The sequence below is a fragment of the Phyllobates terribilis genome, unplaced genomic scaffold (assembly GCF_046119375.1).
Source record: "Phyllobates terribilis strain yellow unplaced genomic scaffold, ASM4611937v1 Scaffold_212__1_contigs__length_3418457, whole genome shotgun sequence".
Taxonomy (NCBI): Eukaryota; Metazoa; Chordata; class Amphibia; order Anura; family Dendrobatidae; genus Phyllobates; species Phyllobates terribilis.
In genome coordinates, this window is record NW_027362972.1 from 2,818,255 (window position 1) to 2,836,040 (window position 17,786).

Here is a 17,786-nt window from a genome sequence, read left to right on the forward strand (position 1 = left end):
GTGAGACAACCTAACCTATACGAGACCGCATATCTCAAAACAAGTCGAGTATAAGATGTGGGAAGACTTATCTCCCCTTATCTTACCATTTTAATTTAAAGAAGCACTCCGTAGAACAAGTCAATTTTCAGGTTCTGGAACATGTACCACCATTAATATGTGGGGATAATAGGATTCAGGCATTAAAACGTCGTGAAGCTTTTTAGATCCATACGTTGGATACGTTGTAACCTCGGGATTTAAATAGAGAGTATGAGTTATCTAGCTTTCTGTAAATGTATTAATTATTGTTTTTCTGTTTCAGACACGTACTACTTGATTCCTTTCTCTGGAACTGCATGAAATCACATTTCTTCTCATAGAACTTTATTCACTCCTGTGGGTGATGATGTTGTCTGTTGATTAATGCTAGATATCACCTACTCCTCTCTATTTTCTTCTCTTCCTTTCTTTTCTTTTATTTCAATCTAATACTACATTGGGTAGTGATCAGTATATTTCCCTAAATTATTTTTCCTTATATTTTTTTCCCCTTGGTCTAGTTTATCCCTTAAACATGTATTACTATATTTTTCTTACTAATACCATTGGTAGCCAGAGGTCTACGCTTTATGAACACCTGTGATTCTATTATATATATATTCCCCATTCATTTTAACTGCCTTTACCTATTTTTTTCTTTTCTATTTGGATCTGGGTTATTGCAGATCCAATAACATGACACCGGGTGGCGACATACACATTTGTGCTTGTTACTTCCGTGTTTGCGATCATGTGACCTGATCACATGACCAGAAGTGAGTCATGCAGGTCCTTTTGCTCAGATTCCATTGCAACTTATGAAACAGGAAGTGGCCAATTGTCAGATCCTTGTCTCATTACACGGTTGCGTCTAGATCGCAGTTGATTTTTTGTGGTCCTCACTTTAGCCACTCCATTCTAGACGCCTCACTGCTGAACTTTCTAGATCGGAGTTGATCTTTTGAGGTTCTCACATGCTCCTCTTCGATCTAGTGCTTTCAGTGCTGAGGCGTCTAGATCGGAGTTTATCTTTTGAGGTTCTCACATTCTCCTCTTCGATCTAGTGCTTTCAGTGCTGAGGTGTCTAGATTGGAGTTTATCTTTTGTGTTAACCGTTTTAACAGTTCCACTCTAGATGCTTCAGTGTTGAGGTGACTAGATCGGAGTTGCTGGAGTGAGGGCCTCAAGAGAACAACTCCAATGTAGACAGTTCAGCACTGACACCACTAGATCGTAGTTGATTCCAGGAGCTTCTCATACACTCTGCAATCTAGATGCCTCTTCTGGCTTTTTATTGTAGTTTTAATGCTTTTTTATGGAATTGCTCATGTTTTTAATGGAGCAAACATCACAGGTCAAACAGGATTTTTTTATGCACTGTTATATATTTTTTCTATTTTTACACTCTTATACTTTGTGTTTGGGCAAAATTCTTTTTTTTCCAGATTAATAAAACTTGCATTGTCACTTTTTGCAATATAAAAAATTACACTCAGCACTGATTATTCAGTTTTGCCAGAATGTGACTTTTCCCATTTGTCCACAGCCCCGACATAGTGAAGAGTGTGCGGAGCTCCACGGGGAGAGGTGTAAAAGAGCGCCCCCGACAGTCACTATAATATACAAAACAGAATATATACAGTACAGACCAAAAGTTTGGACACACCTTCTCATTTAAAGATTTTTCTGTATTTTCATGACTATGAAAATTGTACATTCACACTGAAGGCATCAAAACTATGAATTAACACATGTGGAATTATATACTTAACAAAAAAGTGTGAAACAACTGAAAATATGTCTTATATTCTAGGTTCTTCAAAATAGCCACCTTTTGCTTTGATGACTGCTTTGCACACTCTTGGCATTCTCTTGATGAGCTTCAAGAGGTAGTCATCGGAAATGGTCTTCCAACAATCTTGAAGGAGTTCCCAGAGATGCTTAGCACTTTTTGGCCCTTTTACCTTCACTCAGTCCAGCTCACCCCAAACCATCTCAATTGGGTTCAGGTCTGGTGACTGTGGAGGCCAGGTCATCTGGCGTTTCACCCCATCACTCTCCTTCTTGTCAAATAGCCCTTACACAGCCTGGGGGTATGTTTGGTGTCATTGTCCTGTTGAAAAATAAATGATGGTCCAACTAAACGCAAACCAGATGGAATAGCATGCCGCTGCAAGATGCTGTGGTAGCCATGCTGGTTCAGTATGCCTTCAATTTTGAATAAATCCCCAACAGTGTCACCAGTAAAGCACCCCCACACCATCACACTTCCTTCTCCATGCTTCACGGTGGGAACCCGGCATTGAGAGTCCATCCGTTCACCTTTTCTGCGTCTCACAAAGACACGGTGGTTGGAACCAAAAATCTCAATTTGGACTCATCGGACCAAAGCACAGATTTCCACTGTTCTGATGTCCATTCCTTGTGTTCTTTAGCCCAAACAAGTCTCTTCTGCTTGTTGCCTGTCCTTAGCAGTGGTTTCCTAGCAGCTATTTTACCATGAAGGCCTGCTGCACAAAGTCTCCTCTTCACAGTTGTTGAAGAGATGTGTCTGCTGCTAGAACTCTGTGTGGCATTGACCTGGTCTCTAATCTGAGCTGCTGTTAACCTGTGATTTCTGAGGCTGGTGACTCGGATAAACTTATCCTCAAAAGCAGAGGTGACTCTTGGTCTTCCTTTCCTGGGGAGGTCCTCATGTGAGCCAGTTTCTTTGTAGCGCTTGATGGTTTTTGCAACTGCACTTTCAAAGTTTGCCCAATTTTGCGGACAGACTGACCTTCATTTCTTAAAGTAATGATGGCCACTCATTTTTCTTTACTTAGCTGCTTTTTTCTTGCCATAATACAAATTCTAACAGTCTTTCAGTAGGACTATCTGCTGTATTTTCACTGAAAGTCGCACGCGTATTTTCACTGAAACTCAGCAGCCATTTGAAAGACATCAAAAATGGGCTTTTTGGAACAGTGATAGCAATGGTACACGTCATAGAGTTTCAGAAACGAGGTCTCCCACATGCGCACTAAGCAAATCATCAATCTAGATCATATGAGGTGAGGTGAGGTGAGGTACAGATCCTCATATGATCTAGATTGATGATTTGCTTAGTGACTTGGCTTGAACAAGTTTTATAAAGATTTTTTCTATTTTTCATTGTTTGACCTGTACTACTGTAATTCATGCTCATGTGGGTATCTATTATGGTGCTCTTTTCTTTTTTTTTTTGGTTAATTATTAATACTTACTGCCTTTTTTTAAACATTGTGTTTTTGTCTGATTTTAAATATTACTAATAAAGAATTCTTTGTATTTTTTGGATAATATTCAGTTTACGTCTTTTTTCTATTTGATATACTTACTAGTTGACGTTGAACAGCGTCACGTTTGGGTCCCTCCTACTAAATTTCTGCATGACTCTATTGGTCAGTTATGTTGACTGACAAAGTTCCGAAGGTAGACAGCAGCAGTGGTCGGCCTCCTACACAACGAGTAAATTATTCATGATCATGAGGCCATCCATCTCCTTAGTTTTCTGTTCCTTGGAATGCAAGCGCATGTATGTAGTAGCAGCTAGGCCTGAGGTGGTCAGCGTTTTGGCGCATATCCTACCTCCTACGAGGATTGCTGGATGTTTTCCTGCTACTATCCCTGTTCTATGACTCCCGTTTAAAAAAAGCTTGATGTGATGAATGATGGATGAGGTGGTGGCAAAGGAGAAAGAGCAGGAGGAACAGGAACCATTCACACCAATGTCAGGTCAGTCAACCACACATGTCTTGTAGGATATGTTTCTGTACCAAAAGGAGAGGTTTGGCTACACAGTTATAGGGCATACAGTGAGTGCAATGCCTACCAAAAATTTTGAGGCACTCCAATGCCCCTTAGAAGTGACATGGAGGTCAGAGGGCCTTAACTAAACCTTTTTTTCCATTTATAGCAACTGGGTCTACTGTACACTGTTGGCCTAAGCAGTGAATGGAAAGCTTTCCAAAAATTATGAGGAACTGCAATGCCCCTTGAAACAGACGTGGATTACAGCATACTAAAAACCTTCTACCCATTATTGGGGAGTGGGTCTCCCTTAGTGTTCACTTATGCATTGAAAAGCAAAAGCTGACTAAAAGTGTGGTGGAGGTCGCAGTGGAATAAAAAGACAATATCAATGCCCCTTGGAAGAGACATGGAGGTCACTGTAGCTTAACAAGACGATTTTAATGCACTTTGGAAGAGACGTGGAGTTCAGAGTGGTTTAACAAGACGTTTTTAATGCCCCTTGGAAGAGACGTGGAGGTCACAGTAGCTTAACAAGATGGTTTTAATGCCCCTTGGAAGAGACGTGGAGTTCAGAGTGGTTTAAAAAGACGTTTTTAATGACCCTTGGAAGAGACGTGGAGGTCACAGTAGCTAAACAAGACAGTTTTGATGCCTCTTGGAAGAGACTTGGAGTTCAGAGTGGTTTAACAAGACGGTTTTATTACTCCTTGTAAGAAACATGGAGTCCAGATTGGTTTAACAAGACAAGTTTAATGCCCCTTGGAAGAGACGTGGAGTTCAGAGTGGTTTAACAAGATGATTTTAACGGCCCTTGGAAGAGACGTGGATTTCAGAGTGGTTTAACAAGACGGTTTTAATGCCCCTTAGAAGAGACGTGGAGGTCACAGTGGAGTAAAGAGACAATATCAATGCTCCTTGGAAGAGTGGTGGAGGTTACAGTGGAATAAAGATACAATATCAATGCCCCTTGGAAGAGAGGTTGAGTTCAGAGTGGTTTAGCAACACGGTTTTAGTGCCCCTTGGAAGAGAAGTGGAGGTCATAGTAGCTTAACAAGACGGTTTTAAAGCCCCTTGGAAGAGACATGGAGGTCACTGTAGCTTAAAAAGATGATTTTAATGCGCTTTGAAAGAGACGTGGAGTTCAGAGTGGTTTAACAAGACGTTTTTAATGCCCCTTGGAGGAGACGTGGAGGTCACAGTAGCTTAACAAGACGGTTTTAATGCCCCTTGGAAGAGACGTGGAGTTCAGAGTGGTTTAACAAGACGTTTTTAATGCCCCTTGGAAGAGATGTGGAGGTCACAGTAGCTTAACAAGACGGTTTTAATGCCCCTTGGAAGAGACGTGGAGTTCAGAGTGGTTTAACAAAACGTTTTTAATGTCCCTTGTAAGAGACGTGGAGGTCACAGTAGCTTAACAAGATGGTTTTAATGCCTCTTGGAAGAGAATTGGAGTTCAGAGTGGTTTAACAAGACGGTTTTAATGCCCCTTGGAAAAGACGTGGAGGTCACAGTAGAATAAAGAGACAATATCAATGCCCCTTGGAAGAGTGGTGGAGGTTACAGTGGAATAAAGATACAATATCAATGCCCCTTGGAAGAGACGTGGAGTTCAGAGTGGTTTAGCAAGACGGTTTTAATGCCCCTTGGAAGAGACGTGGAGGACATAGTAGCTTAACAAGATGGTTTTAATGCCCCTTGGAAGAGACGTGGAGTTCAGAGTGGTTCAACAAGACAGTTTTAATGCCCCTTGGAAAATACGTGGAGGTCACAATAGCTTAACAAGACGGTTTTAATGCCCCTTGGAAGAGACGTGGAGGTCACAGTAGCCTAAAAAGACGGTTTTAGTGCCGTTTAGAAGGGACGTGGAGTTAAGAGTGGTTTAACAAGTCGATTTTAATGCCCCTTGGAAGAGACGTTGAGTTCAGAGTGGTTTAACAAGAAGGTTTTAATGCCCCTTGGAAGAGACGTGGAGGTCACAGTAGCTTAGCAAGACGGTTTTAATGCCCCTTGGAAGAGACATGGAGTTCAGAGTGGTCTAACAAGATGGTTTTAAGACCCTGTGGAAGAGACGTGGAGGTCAGAATAGCTAGACAAGACAGTTTTAATACCCCTTGGAAGAGTGGTGGAAGTCGCAGTGGAACAAAAAGACAATATCAATGCCCCTTGGAAGAGCTGTGGAGCTCAGAGTTTTTTAACAAGACGGTTTTAATGCCCCTTGGATGAGTGGTGGAGGTCGAAGTGGAATAAAAAGACAATATCAATGCCCCTTGGTAGAGTGGTGGAGGTCGCAGTGAAATAAAAAGACAATATCAATGCCCAGTGAAAGAGACGGGGAGGTCATAGTAGCTGAACAAGACGGTTTTAATGCCCCTTGGAAGAGTGGTGGAGTTCAGAGTAGTTTAATAAGACGGTTTTAATGCCCCTTGGAAGAGACGTGGAGGTCACAGTAGCTTAACAAGACGGTTTTAAAGCCTCTTGGAAGAGACTTGGGGTTCAAAGTGGTTTAACAAGACGGTTTTATTACCCCTTGTGAGAAACGTGGAGTCCAGATTGGTTTAACAAGACAGTTTTAAAGCCCCTTGGAAGAGACGTGGAGGTCACAGTAGCTTAAAAAGACGGTTTTAATGCCACTTGGAAGAGACGTGGAGTTCAGAGTGGTTTAACAAGATGGTTTTAACGGCCCTTGGAAGAGACGTGGAGGTCACAGTGGAATAAAGAGACAATATCAATGCCCCTTGGAAGAGTGGTGAAGGTTACAGTGGAATAAAGATACAATATCAATGCCCCTTGGAAGAGAGGTTGAGTTCAGAGTGGTTTAGCAAAACGGTTTTAATGGCCCTTGGAAGAGACGTGGAGGTCATAGTAGCTTAACAAGACGGTTTTAAAGCCCCTTGGAAGAGACATGGAGGTCACTGTAGCTTAAAAAGACAATTTTAATGCACTTTGAAAGAGACGTGGAGTCCAGAGTGGTTTAACAAGACGTTTTTAATGCCCCATGGAAGAGACGTGGAGGTCTCAGTAGCTTAACAAGACGGTTTTAATGCCCCTTGGAAGAGACGTGGAGTTCAGAGTGGTTTAACAAGACGTTTTTAATGCCACTTGGAAGAGACGTGGAGGTCACAGTAGCTTAACAAGACGGTTTTAATGCCCCTTGGAAGAGACGTGGAGTTCAGAGTGGTTTAACAAGACGTTTTTAATGCCCCTTGGAAGAGACGTGGAGGTCACAGTAGCTTAACAAGATGGTTTTAATGCCTCTTGGAAGAGACTTGGTGTTCAGAGTGGTTTAACAAGACGGTTTTAATGCCCCTTGTAAGAGACGTGGAGTTCAGAATGGTTTAACAAGATGGTTTTAATGCCCCTTGGAAGAGACGTGGAGGTCATAGTAGCTTAACAAGACAATTTTAATGCCACTTTGAAGAGACATGGAGTTCAGAGTGGTTTAACAAGACGGTTTTAATGCCCCTTGGAAGAGACGTGGAGGTCACAGTAGAATAAGGAGAAAATATCAATGCCCCTTGGAAGAGACGTGGAGTTCAAAGTGGTTTAGCAAGACGCTTTTAATTCCCCTTGGAAGAAACGTGGAGGACATAGTAGCTTAACAAGACTGTTTTAATGCGCATTGGAAGAGACATGGAGTTCAGAGTGGTTCAACAAGACGGTTTTAATGCCCCTTGGAAGAGACTTGGAGGTCACAGTAGCCTAAAAAGACGGTTTTAGTGCCGTTTAGAAGAGACGTGGAGTTAAGTGTGGTTTAACAAGTCGATTTTAATGCCCCTTGGAAGAGACGTTGAGTTCAGAGTGGTTTAACAAGAAGGTTTTAATGCCCCTTGGAAGAGACTTGGAGGTCACAGTAACCTAAAAAGACGGTTTTAGTGCCGTTTAGAAGAGACGTGGAGTTAAGTGTGGTTTAACAAGTCGATTTTAATGCCCCTTGGAAGAGACGTTGAGTTCAGAGTGGTTTAACAAGACGGTTTTAATGCCCCTTGGAAGAGACATGGAGTTCAGAGTGTTCTAACAAGATGGTTTTAATGCCCCTTGGAAGAGACGTGGAGGTCACAGTAGCTTAACAAGATGGTTTTAATGTCCCTTGAAAGAGTGGGGGAGGTTACAGTGGAATAAAAAGACAATTTCAATTCCCCGTGGAAGAGAGGTGGAGGTCACAGTAGCTTAACAAGAAGGTTTTCATGCCCCTTGGAAGAGTGCTGGATGTCACAGTGGAATAAAAACACGATATCAATGTCCTGTGGAAGAGACTTGGAGAACACAGTAGCTTAACAAGACGGTTTTAATGCTATTTGAAAGAGTGGTGGAGGTTACAGTGGAATAAAAAGACAATATCAATTCCCCTTGGAAGAGTGGTGCATGTCGCAGTGGAATAAAAAGACTATATCAATGCCCCGTGGAAGAGGCGTGGAGAACACAGTAGCTTAACAAGACAATTTTAATGCCCCTTGGAAGAGTGATAGAGGTTACAGTGAAATTAAAAAGACGATATCAATGCCCCGTGGAAGAGACTTGGAGAACACAGTAGCCTAACAACATGGTTTTAATGCCCATTGGAAGAGTGGTGGAGATCGCATTGGAATAAAAAGACAATATCAATGCCCCTTGGAAGAGAGGTGCAGGTCACAGTAGCTTAACAAGATGGTTTTAAAGCACGTTGGAAGAGTGGTGGAGGCCGCTGTGGAAAAAAAAACAATATCAAAGCCCTGTGAGAGAGACGTGGAGGTCACAGTAGCTTAAATATACGGTTTTAATGCCCCTTGAAAGAGCTGTAGAGTTCAGAGTGGTTATCAAGATGGTTTTAATGACCCTTGGAAGAGAAGTGGGGGTCAGAGTAGCTTGACAAGACGGTTTTAATGTCCCTTGGAAGAGTGGTGGAGGTTACAGTGAAATGAAAAGACAATATCACTGCCACGTGGAAGAGACATGGAGGTCACAGTAGCTGAACAAGATGGTTTTAATGCCCCTTGGAAGAGTGGTGGATTTCAGAGTGGCTTAATAAGATGGTTTTAATGCCCCTTGGAAGAGACGTCAAGGTCCCAGTAGCTCAACAAAAGATGGTTTTAATGCCACTTGGAAGAGTGGTGGAGGTTACAGTGGAATAAAAAGACAATATCAATGCCCCGTGGAAGAGACATGGAGGTCACAGCAGCTTAACAAGATGGTATTAATGCCCCTTGGAAGAGTTGTTGAGGTCGCAGTGGAATAAAAAGACGATATCAATGCCCCTTGGAAGAGTGGTGGAGGTCGCAGTGGAATAAAAAGACAATATCAATGTCCCGTGGAAGAGACGTGGAGGTCACAGTAGCTTAATAACACGGTTTTAATGCCCCTTGGATGAGTGGTGGAGGTCGCAGTGGAATAAAAAGACAATATCAATTCCCCGTGGAAGAGACGTGGAGGTCATAGTAGCTTAAATAGACGGTTTTAATGCCCCTTGGAATAGCTGTGGAGGTCAGAGTGGTTTAACAAGATGGATTTATTGCCCTGTGGAAGAGACGTGGAAGTCACTGTAGCTTAGCAAAATAGTTTTAATGCCCCTTGGAAGAGTGGTGGAGGTTACAGTGGAATAAAAAGACAATATCAATGCCCCGTGGAAGAGACGTGGAGTATACAGTAGCTTAAAAAGACGGTTTTAATGCCCCTTGGAAGAGTGGTGGAGGTTACAGTAGAATAAAAAAACAATATCGATGCCCCATGGAAGAGACGTGGAGATCACAGTAGCTTAACAAGTTGGTTTTAATGCCCCTTGGAAGAGTGGTGGAGGTCACAGTAGAATAAAAAGACAATATTAATGCCTCTTGGAAGAGTAGTGGAGATCGCAGTGGAATAAAAAAACAATACCAATGCCCTGTGGAAGAGATGTGGAGGTCACAGTAGCTTAATAAGATGGTTTTATTGCCCCTTGGAAGAGTGGTGGAAGTCGCATTGGAATAAAAAGACAATATCAATGCCACTTGGAAGAGACGTGGAGGTCAAAGTAGCTTAAAAAGATGGTTTTAATGCCCCTTGGAAGAGCTTTGGAGTTCAGAGTGGTTTATCAAGATGGTTTTAATGCACCTTAGAAGAGACGTGTAGGTCACAGTAGCTTAACAAGGCAGTTTTAATGCCCCTTGGAAGAGTGGTGGAGGTTACAGTGGAATAAAAAGACAATATCAATGCCCCGTGGAAAAAACGTGGAGTTCAAATTAGATTAAAAAAACGGTTTTAATGCCCCTTGGAAGAGTAGTGGAGGTCGCAGTGGAATAAAAAAACAATACCAATGCCCTGTGGAAGAGACGTGGAGGTCACTGTAGCTTAACAAGACGGTTTTAATGACACTTGGAAGAACTGTGAAGTTCTAAGGGGTTTATCAAGATGGTTTTAATGCCCCTTAGAAGAGACGTGTAGGTCAGAGTAGCTTAGCAAGACGGTTTTAATGCGTATTGGAGGAGCGGTGGAGGTTACAGTAGAATAAAAAAACAATATCAATGCCCCATGGAAGAGACGTGGAGATCACAGTAGCTTAACAAGTTGGTTTTAATGCCCCTTGGAAGAGTGGTGGAGGTCACAGTAGAATAAAAAGACAATATTAATGCCCCTTGGAAGAGTAGTGGAGGTCGCAGTGGAATAAAAAAACAATACCAATGCCCTGTGGAAGAGATGTGGAGGTCACAGTAGCTTAATAAGATGGTTTTATTGCCCCTTGGAAGAGTGGTGGAAGTCGCATTGGAATAAAAAGACAATATCAATGCCACTTGGAAGAGACGTGGAGGTCAAAGTAGCTTAAAAAGATGGTTTTAATGCCCCTTGGAAGAGCTTTGGAGTTCAGAGTGGTTTATCAAGATGGTTTTAATGCACCTTGGAAGAGACGTGTAGGTCACAGTAGCTTAACAAGGCAGTTTTAATGCCCCTTGGAAGAGTAGTGGAGGTTACAGTGGAATAAAAAGACAATATCAATGCCCCGTGGAAAAAACGTGGAGTTCAAATTAGATTTAAAAAACGGTTTTAATGCCCCTTGGAAGAGTGGTGGAGGTTGCAGTGGAATAAAAAGACAATATCAATGCCCCTTGGAAGAGTGGTGGAGGTCGCAGTGGAATAAAAAGACAATATCAATGCCACGGGGAAGACACGTGGAGGTCACAGTAGCTTAATAAGATGGTTTTATTGCCCCTTGGAAGAGTGGTGGAGGTCGCTGTGGTATAAAAAGACAATATCAATGCCCCGTGGAAGAGACGTGGAGGTCACAGTAGCTTAACAAGGTGGTTTTAATGCTCCTTGGAAGAGCTGTGGAGTTCAGAGTGCTTTGACAAGATGGTTCTAATGCCCATTGGAAGAGACGTGTAGGTCACAGTAGGTTAACAAGACGGTTTTAATGCCCCTTGGAAGAGTGGTGGAGCTCGCTGTGGAATAGAAAGACAATATCAAAGCCCCGTGGAAGAGACGTGGAGGTCACAGTAGCTTAAATAGACCTTATTAATGCCCCTTGAAAGAGCTGTGAAGTTCAGAGTGGTTTAACAAGATGGATTTAATACTCTGTGGAAGAGACGTGGAGGTCAGAGTAGCTTAAAAAGACAGTTTTAATGCCCCTTGGAAGAGTGGTTGAAGTCGCAGTGGAACAAAAAGACAATATCAATGCCCATTGGAAAAGTGCTGGAGGTCGCAGTGGAATAAAAAGACAATATCAATGCCCTGTTAAAGAGACGTGGAGGTCATAGTAGCTTAGATAAACGGTTTTAATGCCCCTTGGAAGAGTCAGGCAGGTCACAGTAGCTTAGCAAAAGACGGTTTTAATGCCTCTTGGAAGATTGGTGGAGATTACAGTGGAATAAAAAGACAATATCAATGCCCCGTGGAAGAGAAGTGGAGGTCACTTTAGCTTAACAAGACTGTTTTAATGCCCCTAGGCAGAGTGGTGGAGGTCGCAGTGGAATAAAAATACATTATCAATGCACCTTGGAAGAGTGGAGGAGGTCGCAGTTGAACAAATAGGCAATATCAGTGACCCCTTGGAAGAGTGGTGGAGGTCGCAGTGGTATAAAAAGACAATATCAATGCCCCTTGGAAGAGGGGTGAAGGTTAAAGTGGAATAAAAAGACAATATCAATGCCCCGTGGAAGAGACGTCGAGGTCATAGTAGCTGAACAAGATGGTTTTAATGCCCCATGGAAGAATGGTGGAGTTCAGTGTGGTTCAATAAGACGGTTTTAATGCCCCTAGGAAGAGACGGGAAGGTCACAGTAGCTTAACAAAAGACGGTTTTGATACCAATTGGAAGAGTGGTGGGGGTTACAGTGGAATATAAAGACAAAATCAATGCCCTATGGAAGAGACGTGGAGGTCACAGTAGCTTAACAAGACGGTTTTAATGCCCCTAGGCAGAGTGGTGGAGGTCGCAGTGGAATAAAAATCCAATATCAATGCCCCTTGGAAGAATGGTGGAGGTCGCAGTTGAATAAAAAGACAATATCAGTGACCCCTTGGAAGAGTGGTGGAGGTCGCAGTAGTATAAAAAGACAATATCAATGCACCTTGGAAGAGGGGTGGAGGTTACCGTGGAATAAAAAGACAATATCAGTGCCCCGTGGAAGAGACGTGGAGGTCACAGTAGCTTAACAAGACTGTTTTAATTCCCCTTGGATGAATGGTGGAGGTCGCAGTGGAATAAAAAGACAATATAAATGCCCCGTGGAAAAGACGTGGAGGTCAGAGTAGCTTTAAAACACAGTTTTAATGCCATTGGAACAGTGGTGGAGGTCGCAGAGGAATAATAAGACAATATCAATGTCCATTGGAAGAGTGGTGGAGGTCGCAGTGGAATAAAAAGACAATATCAATGCCCCGTGGAAGAGACGTGGAGGTCATAGAAGCTTAACAAGATGGTTTTAATGCTTCTTGGAAGAGCTGTGGAGTTCAGAGTGGTTTATCACGATGGTTTTAATGCCCCTTGGTAGAGTGGTGAAGGTTACAGTGGAATAAAAAGACAATATCAATGCCCCGAGAAAGAGACGTGGAGGTCACAGTAGCTTAACAAGACGTTCTTAATACCCCTTGGAAGAGTGGTAGAGGTCGCAGTGGAATAAAAAGACAATATCAATGCCCCTTGGAAGAGTGGTGGAGGTCACAGTGGAATAAAAAGACAATATCAATGCCACGGGGAAGAAACTTGGAGGTCACAGTAGCTTAATAAGATGGTTTTATGCCCCTTGGAAGAGAGGTGTAGGTCGCTGTGGTATAAAAAGACAATATCAATTCCCCGTGGAAGAGGTCACAGTAGCTTAACAAGACCGTTTTAATGTCTCTTGGAAGAGTGGTGGAGGTGACAGTGGAGTAAGAATACAATATCAATGCCCCGTGGAAGAGACGTGGAGGTCACAGTAGCTTAACAAGATGGTTTAAATGCCACTTGGAAGAGTGATGGAGGTCACAAAGGAATAAAAAGACAATATCAATACCCATTGGAAGATTGGTGGAGGTCGCAGTGGAATAAAAAGACAATAGCAATGCCTCGTGGAAGAGACGTGGACGTCACATTAGCTTAACAAGATGTTTTAATGCCCGTTGGAAGAGTGGTAGAGGTCGCTGTGGTATAAAAAGACAATATCAATGCCCCTTGGAAGAGACGTGGACGTCACAGTAGCTTAACAAGATGTTTTTAATGCCCATTGGAAGAGTGGTGAAGGTCGCTGTGGAAATAATAGACAATATAAAAGCCCCGTGGAAGAGACGTGGAGGACACAGTAGCTTAAATCGATGGTTTTAATGCCCCTTGGAATAGCTGTGGAGTTCAGAGTGGTTTAACAAGATTGTTTTAATGTCCCTTGGAAGATACGTGGAGTTCACAGTAGCTTAACAAGACGGTTTTAATGCCCCTTGAATGAGTGGTGGACATCGCAGTGGAATAAAAAGACAATATTAATGCCCCTTGGAATAGACGTGGAGGTCACAGTAGCTTAAAATGATGGTTTTAATGTCCCTTGCAAGAGTGGTGGAGGTCGCAGTGGAATAAAAAGACAATATCAATGCCCATTGGAAGAGTTGTGGAGGTCGCAGTGGAATAAAAAGACAATATCAATGCCCCGTGGAAGAGATGTGGAGGTCCCAGGAGCTTAACAAGATGGTTTTAATGCCCCTTGGAAGAGCTGTGGAGTTCAGAGTGGTTTATCAAGATGGTTTTAATGCCCCTTGGAAGAGACGTGGAGGTCACAGTAGCTTAACAAGACAGATTTAATGCCCCTTGGAAAAGTGCTGGAGGTTACGGTGGAATAAAAAGACAATATCAATGCCCCAAGGAAGAGACATGGAGGTCACAGTAGATTAACAAGACGGTTTTAATGCCCCTTGGAAGAGTGGTGGAGGTCGAGGTAGAATAAAAAGACAATATTAGTGCCCCGTGGAAGAGACGTGGGGGTCACAGTAGCTTAAATAGACGGTTTTAATGCCCCTTGGAATAGTTGTGGAGTTCAGAGTTTTTTAACAAGATGGCTTTAATTCCCCTTGGAAGACACGTGTAGGTCACAGTAGCTTAACAAAACTTTCTTAATGCCCATTGGATGAGTGGTGGAGGTCGTAATGGAATAAAAAGACAATATCAATGCCCCTTGGAAGAGACGTAGAGGTCACAGTAGCTTTAAAAGACAGTTTTAATGCCCCTTGGAAGAGTGGTGGAGGTGGCAGTGGAATAAAAAGACAATATCAATGGCCAATGGAAGAGTGGTGGAGGTCGCAGTGGAATAAAAAGACAATATCAATGCCCCGTGGCAGAGACGTGGTAGTCACAGTAGCTTAACAAGATGGCTTTAATGCCCCTTGGTAGAGCTGTGGATATCAGAGTGGTTTAACAAGATGGTTTTAATGCCCCTTGGAAGAGTGGTGGGGGTTACAGTGGAATAAAAAGACAATATCAATGCCCTATGGAACAGACGTGGAGGTCACAGTAGCTTAACAAGACGGTTTTAATGCCCCTAGGGAGAGTGGTGGAGGTCGCAGTGGAATAAAAATACAATATCAATGCCCCTTGAAAGAATTGTGGAGGTTGCAACTGAATAAAAAGACAATATCAGTGACCCCTTGGAAGAGAGGTGGAGGTCGCAGTAGTATAAAATGACAATATCAGTGCCCCTTGGAAGAGGGGTGGAGGTAAAGGTGGAATAAAAAGACAATATCAAAGCCCCGTGGTAGAGAGGTGGAGGTCATAGTAGCTGAACAAGATGGTTTTAATGACCCATGGAAGAGTCGTGAAGTTCAGTGTGGTTTAATAAGACGGTTTTAATGCCCCTTGCAAGAGACGTGGAGGTCACAGTAGCTTAAAAAAATACGATTTTAATTCCCCTTGGAAGAGTGGTGGGGGTTACAGTGGAATAAAAAGACAATATCAATGCCCTGTGGAAGAGACGTGGAGGTCACAGTATCTTAACAAGACGGTTTTAATGCCCCTAGGCAGAGTGGTGGAGGTCACAGAGGAATAAAAATACAATATCAATGTCCATTGGAAGAGTGGTGGAGGTCGCAGTGGAATAAAAAGACAATATCAATGCCCCGTGGAAGAGACGTGGAGGTCACAGTAGCTTAACAAGATGGTTTTAATGCTTCTTGGAAGAGCTGTGGAGTTCAGAGTGGTTTATCACGATGGTTTTAATGCCCCTTGGAATAGTTGTGAAGGTTACAGTGGAATAAAAAGGCAATATCAATGCCCCATGGAATAGACGTGGAATTCACAGTATCTTAAAAAGACGGTCTTAATGCCCCTTGGAAGAGTGTTGGAGGTCGCAGTGGAATAAAAAGATAATATCAATGCCCCTTGGAAGAGTGGTGGAGGTCACAGTGGAATAAAGAGACAGTATCAATGCCACGGGGAAGAGACGTGGAGGTCACAGTAGCTGAACAAGATGGTTTTAATGCCCCTTGGAAGAGTGGTGGATTTCAGAGTGGTTTATCACGATGGTTTTAATGCCCCTTGGAAGAGTTGTGAAGGTTACAGTGGAATAAAAAGACAATATCAATGCCCCTTGGAAGAGACGTGGACGTCACAGTAGCTTAACAAGATGTTTTTAATGCCCATTGGAAGAGTGGTGGAGGTCGCTGTGGAAATAAAAGACAATATAAAAGCCCCGTGGAAGAGACGTGGAGGACACAGTAGCTTAAATCGATGGTTTTAATGCCCCTTGGAATAGCTGTGGAGTTCAGAGTGGTTTAACAAGATTGTTTTAATGCCCCTTGGAAGATACGTGGAGTTCACAGTAGCTTAACAAGACGGTTTTAATGCCCCTTGCGTGAGTGGTGGACATCGCAGTGGAATAAAAAGACAATATTAATGCCCCTTGGAAGAGACGTGGAGGTCACAGTAGCTTAAAAAGACGGTTTTAATGTCCCTCTCAAGAGTGGTGGAGGTCGCAGTGGAATAAAAAGACAATATCAATGCCCATGGAAGAGTTGTGGAGGTCGCAGTGGAATAAAAAGATAATATCAATGCCCCGTGGAAGAGACGTGGAGGTACCAGGAGCTCAACAAGATGGTTTTAATGCCCCTTGGAAGAGCTGTGGAGTTCAGAGTGGTTTATCAAGATGGTTTTAATGCCCCTTGGAAGAGACGTGGAGGTCACAGTAGCTTAACAAGACGGTTTTAATGCCCCTTGGAAAAGTGGTGGAGGTTACGGTGGAATAAAAAGACAATATCAATGCCCCAAGGAAGAGACATGGAGGTCACAGTAGCTTAACAAGATGGTTTTAATGCCCCTTGGAAGAGTGATGGAGGTCGCAGTAGAATAAAAAGACAATATTAATGCCCCATGGAAGAGACGTGGAGGTCACAGTAGCTTAAATAGACGGTTTTAATGCCCCTTGGAATAGCTATGGAGTTCAGAGTGGTTTAACAAGATGGCTTTAATTCCCCTTGGAAGACACGTGTAGGTCACAGTAGCTTAACAAAACTTTCTTAATGCCCATTGGATGAGTGGTGGAGGTCGTAATGGAATAAAAAGACAATATCAATGCCCCTTGGAAGAGACGTGGAGGTCACAGTAGCTTTAAAAGACAGTTTTAATGCCCCTTGGAAGAGTAGTGGAGGTGGCAGTGGAATAAAAAGACAATATCAATGGCCAATGGAAGAGTGGTGGAGGTCGCAGTGGAATAAAAAGACAATATCAATGGCCCGTGGAAGAGACGTGGAAGTCACAGTAGCTTAACAAGATGGCTTTAATGCCCCTTGGTAGGGCTGTGGAGTTCAGAGTGGTTTATCAAGATGGTTTTATTGCCCCTTGAAAGAGACATGTAGGTCACAGTAGCTTAAGAAGAAGCTCTTAATGCCCCTTGGAAGAGTGGTGGAGGTGGCAGTGGAATAAAAAGACAATATCAATGCCACGGGGAATAGACGTCGAGGTCACAGTAGCTTAAGAAGATGGTTTTATGGCCCCTTGGAAGAGTGGTGGAGATCGCAATGGAATAAAAAGACAATATCAATGACCCGTGGATGAGACGTTGAGGTCACAGTAGCTTAACAATATGGTTTTAATACCCCTTTGAAGAGTGGTGGAGTTCAGTGTGGTTCAATAAGACGGTTTTAATGCCCCATGGAAGAGACGGGGAGGTCACAGTAGCTTAACAAAAGACGGTTTTAATTCCCCTTGGAAGAGTTGTGGGGGTTATAGTGGAATAAAAAGACAATATCAATGCCCTATGGAAGAGACGTGGAGGTCACAGTAGCTTAACAAGATGGTTTTAATGCCCCTAGGCAGAGTGGTGGAGGTCGCAGTGGAATAAAAATACAATATCAATGCCCCTTGGAAGAATGGTGGAGGTCACAGTTGAATAAAAAGACAATATCATTGACCCCTTGGAAGAGTGGTGGAGGTTACAGTAGTATAAAAAGACAATATCAGTGCCCCTTGGAAGAGGGGTGCAGGTAAAGGTGGAATAAAAAGACAATATCAATGCCCCGTGGTAGAGACGTGGAGGTCATAGTAGCTGAAGAAGATAGTTTTAATGACCCATGGAAGAGTGGTGAAGTTCAGTGTG